This window comes from Mastigoproctus giganteus, chromosome 2 (assembly GCF_048544385.1).
Source record: "Mastigoproctus giganteus isolate SK-2022 chromosome 2, ASM4854438v1, whole genome shotgun sequence".
NCBI classification, from domain to species: Eukaryota; Metazoa; Arthropoda; class Arachnida; order Uropygi; family Thelyphonidae; genus Mastigoproctus; species Mastigoproctus giganteus.
In genome coordinates, this window is record NC_143576.1 from 156,484,261 (window position 1) to 156,498,055 (window position 13,795).

The 13,795-nt window shown below is 37.9% G+C and overlaps 1 protein-coding gene across 1 annotated transcript in view; it reads right to left on the reverse strand.

Annotated features, from left to right (window-relative positions):
- Positions 1-13,795, reverse strand: part of LOC150089683 (glycerol-3-phosphate acyltransferase 1, mitochondrial-like) — a 226,456-nt gene that overhangs the window by 175,235 nt on the left and 37,426 nt on the right. The gene's annotated exons all lie outside the window — the stretch shown is intronic.

Consider the following 13,795-nt stretch of genomic DNA (forward strand, 5'->3'; position numbering starts at 1 on the left):
AAGTCAGTCTGAATTAATGCACATTGAATACAAGGTAGTTTTTATGTGTTTTGTCATATTTTAAAATGAATGTTTTATCAAGTAGCAAATTTACATCAGATTTTGTTCAAATTGGGAAAAAGTTCAACAGAAACTTTAAAAATAGCTTTCAGAGAAGATGCTGCATTGTTTCAAAGGCTTTTTAGCGGTTTGCAAGGTTTAAAGTGCGCCATTTGTCTGTCAAGAATAATCTTTACTCCGATAATCCACCCTTCGATTTCAAAAATCAATGATTCCATTACTTGCATTCATGATCTCACCAGGAATAATCTATGTTTAACCATCAATGAAATTGCTAGTGAAATTGTTATTTCTAATGAGCCATTTCACAATCAATGTTAACACAAGGTAAAATGCAGCACATTTCAGCATAATCTGTGCCTTCCACTTTCACTAATGATAACAGAGTGAGTGGTGAGCTCTCACGTGTCAGTGATCATTATCAACATGCTGCTGACTCAAATTTCATTTCTTCCATCATTACTAGTGACAAATTGTGAGCATATGACTATGACCTGGAAACAATAGCCCGATCCTCTCATAGGAGATTCCATTTTTTGCAGAGCCCAAAAAAGCAAGGCAATCTAAATCAAATGTGAAGAGATCATGTTTGTATTTCTTGACTCAGAGGCACTGTTCACTGTCAGTTTGACAGGCAAAACAGTCAAACGGTGAACCAAGAATATTAGAAAACAACTGGAAAAGTAAGTTTCAGAGTGCTTTCTTGAAGTACTCTATAGTGATGGAGTGCTTCAAGAAATTTTTTTAATGGAAGGCACTATCATAATCAACAGATTTAATTCTCTGCGGGTTTTTTTGTTTGTTTGTTTTCCCAAGTTTAAAACTCTCTTGAAAGGTTACATTTGCAAGAATGAAGTAATTATTCAGATCAGAACACAACACAGGAACTATTAGCAGTTCCTAGAGAAGCCTATCAGGAATGCTTCCAGAGTTGGAGACCGATGTATGCAGTACCAAGGAGATTACTATGAAGGAGAGTCATCCAAATAGCTGGTAACCTGAACCTTTTGATCACACCTAATAAACAAAGCTGACTCTCAGATTTGTGGGGAGGCAAAATAACTGTGCAGGGCCAGCAATTAGTATTCAAAGGATATTTTTCATAAATAAATTTTAAAAAAAATAACAGAATATTTGATATCATTGCAATAACAATATATAAACTTAAATATTAGATTTTCAAATTATAAAATAAGATTCCATTCTTTTAGGGCAGAAGTTCCCAAAATTTCTGGGTTCGTGGCACACTTAGTGTCCCAGTAAATTTTTCACAGCACCCCTGAGCCAAAATAAATACCTAACACAGTGGTTTTCGACCTTTTAATAATCCAATTCTCTGTGTGTGTGTGTGTGTGTGTGTGTGTGTGTGTGTGTGTGTGTGTGTGTGTGTGTGTGTGTGTGTGTGTGTGTATAATATAAAAAAATATATGTTATATGATAGTTATTATAATAATATCATTATAAACAAAATTACAATTCATAATACAAATTATATATACAGGCAGTTCTCACTTTACGAGTTCCAGGGTTTACGATTTTTTTTTTTTTTGTTCAAACTATCAAGTATCAACAAAATCGAAAATATGAACATTAATTGCAAAAAATGAATGTTAAACTTTCATAAATACCGCATTTCAAACCACGCCCGTAGCTAAACAATACAGTGTACCCGGCTTTACGATATTAATCCATTCCAGAGACACCATCGTATCGTGAAAATATCATAATGCGAGTCCAATTACACATTGTTTTTTGATAATTCGTTCCACAACCTCGGAAGTTGAAATTTTCGCTATATAATTTTCTAAAAGGTCGTTTTTATAGTGTAAATTGTACTAGTTACCAATTCAAATCATTAAACGCATCACACTTTCATCGTTATCATATGTTATAAGATCCAATTTTGAACGGCTTTGTGATATTTTTCTAAAGCACATTTCTGGAGGTCACGACAATAAAACAATAAAAACAATTTGCACTTTCCAGTTCACTGGCCTTTTCTGTTACTGCAAGCAATTATAAACGGGTAGTAAACTCAATGTTATTGCATTTGCAAAAATACCGATAGTTGGAATTGTGTGGGATTTTGCGTTATGGTGAAATGTGTTTGCCCTTTACTGAAATCTTCAATCGTATAAAAAACATAAATAAATTTTCAGAATATTCTCTTCCTTTTTTTTAAACTTTGTAAACTTGTTACTCCTGGCAAATCGTATTAGTTGCAATTTGTGAGTTCTGTTAAAATATGCTTCTGCATGCTATTGAAATTTATAAAGAAAAGAGAAGATTATCTTGGAAACAAATGCTTCTTAAAGCATTTCTGAAGAAGACGACTCCTTGTGCATCAAATCAACGAGTGCCGAGCCAATGATAAGTGATCAACGAGTGTGCATTTAGTCGATTATGAAGAATAATCATTTTTTAAAATTTGTAAGTAATAAATAATTTCTTTATTATAATTTGCTTGATTTTGCAGGCTGGTTTAATTTCTTTGGATAAATCAATCATTGTTTAAACAAACTAATTAGCTAACTAATTTCATTGTTGAGAAAGTAACCCCTAATTTTAACATTGTCTATGGGATTTAATTTCCATTTTACAAGCGCACGTGCTAGGAACGAATTAACTCGTAAAGTCGAGAACCACCTGTACTTATATAATAATTTTATTCTTTATATAGAAGTACTAAATAAACATAAGAAAATCTTTAAAAATTAAAAAGATACGGTACAATGGATACCGTACACCTTTTTTATAATGAAATAAATATGTAAATTTCAAAAAAAAAAAAATATTAAGTTTAAATAACTTAAATCCAAATTACATGGCACCCCGAAATGTTGTTGTGGCACCCCGGTTGAAAACCACTGTTTTAGGGGGTCTGTGAAACGGCCCCTCTGAAACTGGTCAATTATTCTTTCTGTGTATAGCAAATTGATGATAAATAAAGTTATTATTAGATGTTTATGTAAAAATAAGAATAAAGTTGATATGTTTGAAACATTTTCTTTTCAGAAAATCCAGTGCTTGGGCATATATACACACAGAGAGAAACATGTGCATGCACACACACACACACACACACACACACACACACACACACACACACACACACACACACACACACACACACACACACACACACACACACACACATATACTATGTTTGTAGAGGTCCACAAACCTTTTTTTTTTTTTTTTTTATTTTTGAAAAGGTCCGCAGATCTTAATAGTTTGGGAACCACTGCTTAGTATGCATAAAAATGTGTTTTGTTTTTGTTTTTTTTTATGTAAACCCCAAACACGAGAGGTATTGGACCTATAGTACTTAGTACTGTGCTTGGGTTGGAGGTTGAGAAGATGAAAGAAGGTATTTGTTGACATTGGACTTGAACTTCTGTAGACTGTAATTTTCAGGAAATACGTATAAAGGAAGGTTGTTCCAGAAAATGGCAGTTGAATGAATAAACGAGGAAGATGAAAAGTTGGTTCTGTGAGTTTGAAGTTGGACAGTAAATGGATGTTGGCTGGTGGCGGCACGTGTTCGGACTGTTTTGAAAGAGAGAGCGGGAATTATAGAAGCCAATTCAGAAGGACAGTGCCCATGGAAGTATCAGTAGAAGAGGTATGCAGCAGAAACAGTACGTCTATGAGATAGCGAGTGGAGAGACTCTGTTAGAGATGAATCATTAATTAACCTAACTGCCCTCTTCTGAATGGAATCAAGAAGCCTGAGAGAGGTTTTGGGGGCACCAACCCAGATGTGGGAACAATATTCCGTGGCAGGGCGGATTTGCGATTTATACAGAGTGAGCAGCTGTTTGGAAGAAAAGTAACGCCGAGAGCAAAAGAGAAAACCAAGTTTTTTAGATGCCAAGGAAGCAATAATTGTAAAGTGCTTGTGCCAAGAGAGATTAGAAGTCGGGGTAATCCCCAAAACAGATATATCATTTTGCCTAGAAATCGGAGTGTCACTAAAGATAAGCATAGGAGCAGAAGAATCCTTTTTGCAAGATATAAGACAAGACTGAGTTTTAGAAGGGATGAAATCAATTAAGTTGTCTTTGCCCCACTGGAGAATTACCTGAAGATCGGCGTTTAAGGAACTGGTAGCAGATTTTCGAGAAATTGAAGCTGATTAAGCAGGACAGGGTTTCTCAAAATGGAAAGTGGAATGCAATGTGCTATCATCGGCAAAACTATGGATAGGATTTCCAGTCAATGGAAGAAGGTCATTAATATACAAGAGGAAAAGAGTGGGGGGAAGAACTGAACCTTGGGGGACACCGGCATTAGTGGAGAAGTTAGAAGACAGAGAGCCATCTACCATCACCTTCAGTGAGCAATCAGAGAGAAAACTGGATAACCAATTACTAAAAACAGTTGGCAAACCATAAGATGGAAGCTTGTTTAGAAGACCTTTACTCCAAACACGATCGAAAGCCTTTGAGATGTCAAGGGCAACTACTTGTGTTTCACCGAACCTTTCCATTGAATTAGTCCATAAATGGGTAACATAAGTCAGAATATCACCAGTGGATCTACACTGACGGAATCCATACTGGTAATCATTAATCAGATGGAAGGTTTCTAGGTAGTTTAAGAGTTGGCTGTTAATTGATTTCTCCATTATTTTAGAAAGAGTAGAAGTAACTTTAGTGGGACAATAATTGGATGGGAGGGATTTGTCACCCTTTTTAGGAACTGGCTGGATATGAGCAAATTTCCAAGCAGAAGGAAAAACACCTTTGGAATAAGAAAATGAAAAAAGGTGGCAAAGAATAGGAGTAAGTTCAGGAGCACAGGTTTTGAGAACAAGTGGAGAAACAAGTTTCTTAGCATCAAGATTCGTCAAAATCCTCTGACATCCTTTTGACGGATGACCACAGGAGGCATTGAATGGAGCGTGTTGGGAATGGTGGGAGGTGTTTTACAAAGATCATTAATACATGAGTTGGAAGAAAAATGGGATGCTAGCAGGTCTGCTTTATCCTTGGCTGAAGTGACAACAGAACCATCTGGTTTGGACAGAGGTGGGAGCAGAGATGGGCAAAAGTTGCGGCCAATAGCTTTGGTAAGAGACCAGAATGCTCAGCTACCATTAGGGCAAGAAGCAAGTTTTCTACTCTTAGCCTGTTCAAACTCTAGTTTGGACTGATTAATAACTGCTTTACAATTGTTGCGAGCTTTGATGTAGGCAGAAAATGAAACTGGTGAATTAGAAACAAGCCAATTACGATATACAACATTCTTCTCTTGAACAGCCTTAGCACATTTATTGGAAAACCAAGGTTTCGATAAAGGACAAGATTTTAAAGTGGAGTGTGGGATAAAGGATTCCATTCCTGCAAGAATAATTTCACTGACACAATCTGAGCAAACATTGACATCAGAAATTTTGAAACAGTAATCCGACCAAGGAAAAGAAGAAATGAAGTCTCACAGGTCGTCCCATTTTGCATTCTTGTAATGCCAAACAACACGAGGTTGGGAATAGCCATGAGATAAAGGCTCCATTGGAGAAGAGACAATCACCAAGTTGTGATCTGAAGTGCCTAAAGGACCTCTCACTTCGACAGTATACTTAGAAGGGTTGTTTGTGAGAAAAAGATCAAGCGTATTGGCTGTATGATTAGGATTGTCCGGTATTCTTGTAGGTAAATGAACAATCTGTGCAAGGTCATTAGTAATTGCAAAAGCCTCAGCATCTCGACAAGCTGGGTCGGTGTGACTAGAAAATGGAAGCCAGCTGGAGTTGTGAACATTAAAATCACCAAGGAAAATTACCTCACTGTTAGGAAAGTTGGACTGGAGAAAATCAAGTTGCAAAGAGAGGAAGTCAAAGAGCTCCAAGTGATTAGTGGAATTGGGAGAACGGTAGAGACAACAGATGAATTTGACACAATGAGGTAGAGAGATTTTAAGCCAGAGAAGATCAAAGAGAGGAGATTCCAAATTGCCAAGTCTCTGACAGGGAATATCAAAACGGACATATGCACAAGTACCACCTTTGAGGCGAAAGGAATCATACAGCGAATAATTTGGGCATCTGACGTGAGCAGTAGTTGAATCAACCGATAACTGAGATTCTGTCAGAAAAAGTATGTGGGGTTTGGCAGACTGCAAGTGGAAATGGACGTCGTTGAGATTAGAATTGAGACCACGTATATTTGTGAAATGAATTAGGAAGTGCTTGGGAGGTTTAGATCTTTTCGCAGATAAGCTTGCTCTATTAGTTTGACAATTCATGGTGTATTCAATAGTAAGAAAAAGTGGGTGGGACATGCTGTATGAAGTAATGAAATTTTTGGATATGGCATACATATGGTAAGAATATACCCAGATCCTTGACATAACGTGGCCTTGACAATGCTCCCCGCATACACACTACTTGGACTCCTTCCAGTCACTATCTGGCAGAGTAGAGGTAGCAAGATTATACACTAGCTGATCTGGAAGCCTCCTAGAGAGTTACCAATAGGTTCGGTCCAGTGTACTAACTAGCTGCCAGCCTGCGAACACCGTTTTAGAGCTGTACCCTCGAAATGTAAGGAATGTTGGATCTCGCCAAGATGTTCATCATAACTTCAAAAGTTATCAATCAATTGCATGATGGAAGAGATAGGGAAGGGTTGGCCAGAACTTAGCTCTAGAGACTAAACATGGGTTCCACCACTTCAAGCCTCCAATAAGCAAAGTGGTGGTATTGCACCGGTTGATGAGAGTCATCTACCACCTAGTACTGCCTGGTAACATAGAGGGCCGGCGTTCTTCCATGTGGTGTGGGCGCCACACCTCGACCCCTGATTACGTTGGTTCACACCTGGGTGGTCACCCACCATGTACTTGTGCATGGAGGTTACACCCAGGATTACTAGCAGTCCCACTATCGTGAAGGTGCAAGCAGAGGATTTGGTTGTCACAGACCGTCCGGACTTCGCCAAAATTGGGTCCACTTGACTTGAATATTATCCGAATATCAGTTCCATCAGCGTTTTAGACTCCCAGGTAGCAAGTACAGCTTGTCTGGCATATCTGAGAGAATGTCTGTGACAACCTCAAGGACCAAATGACAACGTCAAGTGTTAATCTAGTAATAAGATTAGACACTATTACAAACAACCCAAAAATTTTTCATACACATGGCTCTTCTGCATTTTCAATTTGAGCCAAAAAAACTGAAATTCATAACAATTACAGCAGCTGATCCAAGTATGAATCTCGATGTAATGCACTAGCCCCATTCATGTGCTTTTAATCAAATAACATCACCTACCTAGCTAGAGCAAGTTCCAACTAAACTTGGAAGACATTCCAAATAGACTGCAAGATTTTTCAAAATTTAAGAAATAATAAATATATGAATTAAATAATAAACATGCATATTTAATAAAATACATAAGTATTAGATTTTTTACAGATTGCCTTAACCAACAAGAATAAAAAAGCACATGTCCAACAGAAGTATGTCACTCGCCTATTGCAAAAGTTTCATTTCCAGCAGCACTACTGAAAACTTTTTTTTTTTTTTTTTTACAGAATAAGCATTTATTATTTTTCCCTTCAGCAAACCAGGAGCCTATGGGAAACCTCCTGGTTTCCCTTGGCAGGCTTGAGTCTGGCTCAAACTGTGAAATTGGCTGCTGGATGTTGGTTTCTTGAAAAAGAACCACAATGTAAACTCCAACAGTCATCCCCTTCATTTCAGTATCACTGCCAACAGATATTTGTATAGAGTGATCAGCAGCAGCAACCAGTAACAATGCAGTAGACAGTGGAAGTTCCCTTTACCTCCAGGAATAACGTCACCCCTAGTAAGTAGCAATTCCAGGCCAATTACAGGTTTGTACAACCCCTAAGTTCTATCCCAGAATGCTAAGAACATTCCCCTTTGTTCCTAGCCATTCAAAAAACTGGATAAGAACAATAAATAGCCCTTGTCACACAAACCTCTGCTCTTCTTTTGTGTACACTGACCAGGATGGTCACAAGAGGAAATTCTTTTTAAGCATTTCCAAATCTTTAATGTGTTAAATTCAGCATTATCCCTAAAACTAAAGAAGAGTATCAAATTAGTAAAGTGGGATACTATTTCAATGCAGATGTCAAAATAGTTTGACTAGAGAATCCTGCTCTGCATTAGTTTTTCTGTCTACTGTTTGGGAATAGTATTGTCCTTCTAGTGACAGTGTGGGCTTATGCTCAAACCATTGGCATCTTACTCACTTTAGAAATTATTCTATTATCTATAAGCTGGCCTAAAGTTATTTATATCATTTTTAATTAAATAATATCACCAAGAAGGCTAATCTGCCATACATTAAAAACTCATAGGCACCACTGCTATTACTGGTTTTGGAGCTACTTGGCTCCTCATCACGCTATAGCAGTGTTTCCCAAACTGGGGCCGTAGACCAGTTCCAGGGTGTCCGTGAATCGGTGGTCGACCATATACATATATATATATATGCATGCATATAACATAATCATATGTTATATATAGGGATCTGCAAACATTTTTTGATATTTGAAGGGGTCCGTGAACTTTTTTTGATTTTTAAAAGGGTCCATAGATCTCAGTAGTTTGGGAACCACTGCACTATAGGTAACCCCAGTTAATGATCTTGTGAGTAGCAAATAAATGAATCAAATCTAAACGAGGAGCCAATGACTGGTGCATGGGAGAAAAACTTCCAATTATCAAAGTGAATATACAGCCAATTTTTAGCTAGAAACAGTAGTAAGATGTACAGTAGATACGAGTATACAGAGTATTCTCTTTTTCCAGGTTCCAATAAAAAATTACTAGTCTTTGAACACTACTTTTTTTTTTCATAATTCATTCTGGGGACAGGATCATACCCGAGGCACATCTTGCACCACGGCATGAAGCGCAGTCACATCAGGGCTGGACTGTATTTTAACTATTTTTACAAATACTGTTCATTTGGAATATAGCTGCATTGTATACAATGAAAGAGATCAACATTGGTGTGCATCAGTTGTAGCAATATATATGTGAAACATGTTATTTATATCCAAACAATAGATGCACAACAGCATGTTAGAGAGGCTACCAGAGGGAGTAAAAACTCTTGATCTGATTATCAGCAGTGATTATTCAGCAATTAAGAATTTACAGATAAAGAAACCACTAGGTGGAAGTGATCACAGTGTACTGATGTGGGATTTACTTAAATACCATCAGGGGTAAAGGGAAGGGTTTTTGCTTTCACTACAGTGGTCTCAGAGATTTTTTAAATTCTATACAGTGGGACCAACTGATGATGTTACTAATGGCAAATTCTAAATGGGAAGCATTTGAGGAAGTAATCTCAGAAGCTACAAGGCTTTTTGTTCCAACAAAGAAATACCGTTCTAGGTTTAAGCCCAAATCGATGTCAGATGAGCTAATGAGACTTGTGACAGAGAAGAAAAATGCATGGGATGCATATAAATTATCAGGCGACACAGAAGCCTATGGTAGATATAAGCTAGTTTATAATCAAGTCACAAAGGAGATTAGGCAACCAAAGGCAGATCATGAGAAATATATGTCAAAGGATGCAAAGAAAAACAGCAAAGACTTCTTTACTTATAAACTCTAAAAGGAAGGAGATAATCAGATTGGTCCAATTGATATCAATGGTTTTGACTGTAGATGATCATTCTCAGATAGCTGCCATACTAAATGAGTATTTTGCATCTACATTCACACATGAGGAGTTATTCAAGGAGGAGAGGGCCAGATATTTATCAAATTCTAACAGGGAGTTAAATGATTTTGTAATAACTGAGACAAAGTGAAGAAGAAATTGTTGAAGTTAAACATAAGAAAGGCACCTGGGGTGGATGGGATCTATCCAGTAATATTAAAGAAGGCTGGGAAATGGTAACTGAAGTTTAACATTAATAAATGCAAAATACTGCAAATGGGTAGCAGTAACCCCAGAGAAATGTACCAACTGGGTGGTGTTACACTCATGGCAGTGGAGAATGAAAGAGACCTAGGGGTAATTATGCAGTCAGATATGTAGTTTTCTGAGCAGGACAGACAGGCTGCCAGAGCAGCTCATGGGGTCTTGTCAACGATATATAGGAATTTTTCAAGCATGGATAAGGTGATTATCCCCTTATATAAGGGAATGGTCAGGCCACACCTTGAGTATTGTGTATATGTCTGGAAGCCTTGCTTTAGGAAGTACGTAGAATTGCTAGAATCAGCACAGAGAAAGGCAACAAGACTGGTGAGGGGAACAAACGGGTGCTCTTACAAAGAAAGGTTCAAGTTCTGCAAATTGCAGCATCTGGAGAGTAGGCACCTGCGAGGCAATCTGATTGAGGTGTAGCCTTGAATGGATTGAGAAGTCTCAATGCTGATGTGCCTGCTCAGATTACAAACCTGAGGGGGCATAAACTGAAATTGAGGAAAGACAGGTCGCATAGATGTGTGCGGAAATTTACCTTTAGCCAGCAGGTAGTTGATTGCTGGAACAAACTTCCATCTGTCATTGTGTAAGTTGATAGATTAAATAAATTCAAGGCAGTACTAGACAAACATTTGAAACCAATTGATGGATGAAATGGGAAGGTTCTTTTGTTTTTTTTTTTGGCTGATGCTGTATAAGCTTGTTTTCTTGCATCATATGCCTCTACTAATGCTAAAGTTGGAATTTAATGTTTAGACTTCAGTAGCATGTCCAATAGTGTTATACATTCTTTTTGGCCAACTGCAAAATTTACCACTCGATATATATATGTAATCATTTAATTCCAACAAGTTAGAGCACTACAATTTTGTTTACCCTGGGTAAACATATTACAAGCAGCGTTTTCTGTTATGTAGAATGAGAAGGAATAGGTCCTATATGTTGATGCCCGTGACCACCAGAATCCCACTATTGATCAATATTTTGTAAAAAACAGAATGATGTCAACAGCTAGTTATTCTGTGGAAGACTTAAAATTATGGGGTTGAATATTTCATGGCCTGAGTATGAAACGGTAGTGGCACAGTGTAAAACATTTCTGTACCTAATGTATAACACTTCTTTTTTCAAAATAATGAGAGGAATTACCTCAATATATTCATGTAGGACATTTCTTCACTAACGTTCTCCTTGAATTTAAACAAATATTAAAATAACGGAGGCAAACCATTAGCAATCCAATGTCCCCAACATCCGCGGTCCGAGAAGCTCTAAACCCATCACCAAAATACATCAGAACTCGATGAACAACGAGCTGGAGAAGGCATTGTGTCTATAAATTAAAAATGAATACAAATAACATCCAAAAATTTTAAAAACTTATTTACTTTCCTTAAGTGGATGGGACTTGGACCTTATTCACGATCACAGAATAGTAAACTTAAAATGAATTGTTGAATTTATATACGAAAGATTATTTGCTATCATGAAACATGGAAAAAGACCAGGAATCTGAAATAGGGTTGGGGCATCGTACGTTAATCAAATTACGAGTTAATTTAATTAATTTAATGTTACACACTAGAATTACGAGTGTAGGTTCTGTAAAGTCATATTTTAATTACAGGTCCTGAAGTCATCAAGTTGTGTGAATGAGGAAAGATGGACAAATTCAATCCTTATGCAAACAGCCGCTCAATATTTGGGGGAAAAAGGCATGTATACCCTGTATGCACGAAAGATGTTTTATGTGAAAACTTTGACAAAAACGTGAAACGGAAATGATGAAAATTACATTACTTCCTAAATGACACTGATGCAGTCACTAAAGTTGATTTGGCAGAGTAAGTAGCAGGCTCAAGCCCACTGTTTGTTTGTTATTTGGTTTTTAGGAGCATTAGCAACTAAGGCCATATTGCTCCGGGATATGCGGTGGTCATTCCCTGACCTTTCCGCATCCTCCGTATTTGGTGGTGACAGGCTCGAACCCCGGTCTAATCAAGAAGCGTGTGCTACGCACTGCTGCTCCTTCCCATCTGGCTACGGAGGTGCCTCAAGCCCACTACTTACTCTACCGAATCAACATTATTGACTGTATTAGCATCACTTAGGAAGTGATGTCATTTGCATAATTTCCATCTTTCATTTTTGTTACCAACTGGTTTTGCTTCAGTTCGAAAATATAATAGGTGCCACCAAAGATGTTTTCATATCAAAAGGGACTAACACCAAAAGGCAATTCATGAGGATATGGTTACAACATTTGGGGGGATGCCCCTTCCTATTCCATAATTAACAAGTGGGCAGCAAAATTTAAACAAAGGAGGGGGGGGCCTGGATGATGACCCATGCTGTGAAAGACTTGCAACATCCATCACACCCACCAGAAGTTGTTGACAGTTCAGTAAATGCCAGCATCTTGGGAATCTCATCTGAACATGTGTACCACATAATAACAGAGGTTCTCATTATGAAAAAGTTATTTATTATTTGTTTTTTTTTTTTGTTTTTTTTAGGAGCATTAGCAACTAAGGCCATATTGCTCCAGGATATGCGGTGGTCATTCCCTGACCTTTCCGCATACTCCATATTTGGTGGTGACGGGTTCAAACCCTGGTCTAATCAAGAAGCGTGTGCTACGCACTGCTGCTCCTTCCCACCTGGCTACAGAGGCACCTCTCTACTATGAAAAAGATGTCAGCACAATGGATCCCAAAATTATTGACAGCAGATCAAAAGCACACAAAAGTTGTCAAGTCAAGTGAACATTTGCATCATTTTCAATCATATCCAGAAAATTTCCTTACAAGGTTTGTGACAATGGATGAGACATGGGTTTGTTATTGTTTGTTATTTAGCTTTTAGGAGCATTAGCAACTAAGGCCATATTGCTCCGGGATATGTGGTGGTCATTCCCTGACCTTTCCGCATCCTCCGTATTTAGTGGTGACGGGCTCGAACCCCGGTCTAATCAAGAAGCGTGTGCTACGCACTGCTGCTCCTTCCCACCTGGCTACGGAGGCACCTCTCTACTATGAAAAAGATGTCAGCACAATGGATCCCAAAATTATTGACAGCAGATCAAAAGCACACAAAAGTTGTCAAGTCAAGTGAACATTTGCATCATTTTCAATCATATCCAGAAAATTTCCTTACAAGGTTTGTGACAATGGATGAGACATGGGTCCATCGCTTTCAGCCAGAGACAAAGGAGCAGTCAAAACAGTGGAAACCCAGATCTTCACCCCCTCCAAAGAAAGCAAAGTTTATTTCTTCTGCTAGCCAGGTGATGACATCAGTTTTTTGGGATATTGATGGAGTGCTGCTAGTAGATTGGTTACCTTCAGAAAGGCCAGACAATCAGAGGGCATATTATGGAGACCTTGTGAGGCATTTGCATGAAATATCAAAGACAAATTCCAAAGAAAACTGAGCTTCTTTGCTCACCAGGACAACCTGCCTGCTCAAAAGTCTGTTACTGCCACAGCTGCACTGCATGAGAGCCAGTTTGAAATCTTGGACCATCCCCACATTCACTAGATTTAGCACCATTGGACTTTCTCCTATTTTGAAAAAAATACCTGACTGGAAACTATTTTCCCACTGACAATGATGTTGATATCAATGGTTAGCACAGCAGATGAATTACTGGAGGCCCAAGAGAAAACTTTCTTCACAGCTGGAATCAAATTGCAACATTAGTGGCAAAAGTTTATGGACACCAAAGGGGACTATGTTGAAAAGTAATATGTTTAGAAAGGTGGTCAATAGTTAATTAAAAGTTAATTACTTTTAGAAGTTTTAAC